This window comes from Lissotriton vulgaris, chromosome 1_1, assembly GCF_964263255.1.
Source record: "Lissotriton vulgaris chromosome 1_1, aLisVul1.2, whole genome shotgun sequence".
Taxonomy (NCBI): Eukaryota; Metazoa; Chordata; class Amphibia; order Caudata; family Salamandridae; genus Lissotriton; species Lissotriton vulgaris.
This window is the reverse complement of record NC_141685.1, coordinates 1,962,381,261-1,962,384,588: the sequence shown is the minus strand read 5'-3', so window position 1 is coordinate 1,962,384,588 and position 3,328 is coordinate 1,962,381,261.

Here is a 3,328-nt window from a genome sequence, read left to right as displayed (position 1 = left end):
CCCTTTATCCACTTGGCTGGGTTATTCCTCAACCTACTAGGGTCTTCCCACACCCCCACTAGTTTTAACTGGCTACACAAACATTTCATTGATATCCGCCAGGGTGTAGTACAACACTTGTCAAGGAGGTTAGCTCTTGCAGTGCAGCTTTATGTGGGGCCAGATACTGAGTTGTCCAAATTCTGACCCAGTAAGTCAAAGTTTTAAGGTGGGTAATGTGGTCAATCCTTTTGAGATAAATCCAACCATAAATATAATATTTGTGCGCCCGCTGGGACATTTAGAAGTGCTATCACAAATTTATTTTCAGTAATATTCAATTCCAAAATGTCTTGAGAGCCCCAGATTTCTGCCCCATACAGCGTGCCTCCCAGGGCCACAGCTCTATAAACCTCAACAGCTGAGGACACTGCCCTATAAGTCAATGCTTTCTATTTCCTAATAATAGCCGCTGATTTATTTGGTAGTATAGAGTTACTTTTTGAAAGCGGAAGGTCCCAGGGAAGCTTATCAATTAACCAACTCCTAAATCATCAAAGCTCCAAATCTGATGCATAATTGCTCCATCCACAGTCATTTCATTCCTGAATACACAGTGGGGATTTGTGGCCATGAACTTGGACTTCCCTGCACTGATCTCCAAACTCCTGTACTTGCTGAAACCCACGAAATGGTCCAACAGTCCCTGCAGTCCCATTGGAGTATGGAAGTATCATTGGCGAGCAGAAATACAGGGGTGCAGGGGGCATCATGCCAACACTATTTCGGTGCTTCTACTGCATTTTCCTAAACAGAGAGTACAACGTGGGGAACCAAACGCATCCTTGTTGCACCCTTCATTCAATAGGGATCCCGTCACCTTGATTTTTCCTCCTGACCTGTGCGCACGTGTCTGAGTAAAGTCTGACTAGGAGATAAAAGAAATCATGGAGCATTGCCACTTGATCCAATACCTCCCAAAGGGCATGTCTCCTCACTAGGTCAAATGCAGACCTCATATCCATGAAGGCTACATGCAGGTGTTCTGTATTGATAGTGAAGTACATCCAACAGATGGCCATAAAGCAAAATACCTGGTCAATCATGCCTATGTTCTTACGAAAGACAGCCTGAAAATGAGACAAGACCTGAAATTCATCCTTCCACTCCTGTAGGCGGATAAGGATTTGCCTACAGAAGATCTTCTGCATATTATCAATGATGGCCTGTAATTTTCAGAAATATCTTTTGCCCTCTTCTTATGGCTTGGAACAATAATGATGTCATGCCATGATTCCGGAATTTCCTCTCCATTTTTTACAGCATTGCTTAGCATGTTCAAGTAGGGGAACCACCTATCAGGCTCTAAATGGAATAAATCCACTGGTATACTCGGGGTCAGTGCCCTTTTCTTTCTTTATGTGTAAGAGGACAGCCTTGGTTTATTCTAGTATAAATACTATGGGGGTGGGGGGGGGGGGTGCTGGAGGAGAAAGGAGCGGCCGAAATACAAGCCACCTGTCATCCTGGAGCAGGGGCCTAGACTGGCATAATCCCTGGCACAATTTAATGCTTTCAAATGTTCAGCCCATCGGCTTCCCGGAACAAATATGTCTGGGGTTGTGATACCACAGCTGCTGCCAGTAGCAATGATTTTCCAAAAGACTCTAAGGTCTCTTTTCCCAAGGGCATCTAGATGGTTGTCCCATTGCTCCTCTTCCCATTGTTTTTGGAATTAGTCATGATTGGCTTGTAGGACTTCATGGCTCGTGTTGTGACTAATTTAGAAAATTCTGTAAAGGCCTTAATCAAGCCCCTTTTTGCAACTCTGAGCTCTTTGGTGTACTAAGGGCATAAAGTAGAACTAACTTTTGTTTTTCTATATTGCTTTCTAAAGATGTGTTGTGGGTTTCAAATAGCTCAGAGTGTTTTGAGCTAAACTTAAAGGTACTCGTGTTAGACTATTCATAAGATTCAAAATGAGCCACTAATGATGTATTTTTTTTTTTAATTTGCTTGTATAGCGCAGGAATTCGACCCCGTAGGGGTATCTCCGCGCTTATGTTCTTACCATAAACCAAATGCCAGAGACCAATAAACAAACAAGAAAGATGCAGGGTTTTATTAATGGAGGTGGGCATAGGGTGACCTGAACACCCGAATTTGCCCAGACAGTCCTGGTTTTTCACCAGCTGTTCCAGCAGATTTCAGCAATTTTAGCTCATGTCCCGGTTTTTAGAGGTGGGTTGACTGAAAACAGTGAGAGGCACTTTTTTGGGTGTTCTAATGATTGGTGGATATTTGTCTTATGGTGTGCCTCATTGTTAATATTAGCCCATTTTATGTTCCTGTAGTTATTTGTGAGGGCTAATGTCAATAAAGAAATGGCATTAACTTGCTCAGGAGACTTGCAAAATAGATATAAACTAAACTCGGCAACAAGAGCATTATGGTCACTGTTTGCTCTAACAACTTTCATGTTCCACCATAGCCTTTCGTCAAGCAGTATGTAATCAATATAATTAGTGTACAATTCTATTTTAAAGGAGATTGGGGTCGATAATCAGACTTACTTAGTGCACCCATTTGCATCTCCCAGGTGTCCAGAGTTGGAAAATTTGACTGGCCATCTTTGTCCATGTCCTTACATGTTTGCTTATAAGCTCAGGTGGACCCCAGTAATCATCCTCCCCGGTCATTAGGGCAGGAAGAGGGTCAAGTGGTTAAAATGTTGTGTTGCAATCCCCTGCTATAATCACGGGCCAGGAGTGCTGTTAAGTACTCTCTAACAAGGCATGTAAAGCGTTTATGGTGGGAGATTCTACATTGAACTTTATATATTCGTATATCAATATTTATCACAGCTATATGATTTATCGAGGCAGTGCTATGTAGTGACAGATAGCTCCCCAAGATGTCCTTGGATCCTGAGTCTAAGACTCACAATACAATTATTCAAGTTTTTTAACCGAATTACTAATCTCCCTGAAGCTCTCCCAGATCTAGCTGGAGTAACGTTAATAAAGAATGTGAGATAGACTGGCCTCAAGATTTGCTTTGTCGCCCGTGCTTCCTGCAGTAGAATAATTTGGTGGTTATTATTGAATTCGCCCCATTCTAGGTCGTTTATTTTGTTTGGCCTGTAGTCCACACACATTTCATGTCACAAGTCTGACTAAAACTCCCATCCTGGAAGCAGAACCTGGTGGAAATATAGGTGGGAGGACAGCCAGGAGAACAGTCTGGGAGTGAGTTACAGATTTATTTGGCCATTAGTAACATCACTTGGGTCTTCCCGCAGAATAGCTGTGGGGAATATATTGTAACATGGATACCACTGACGTCCTGC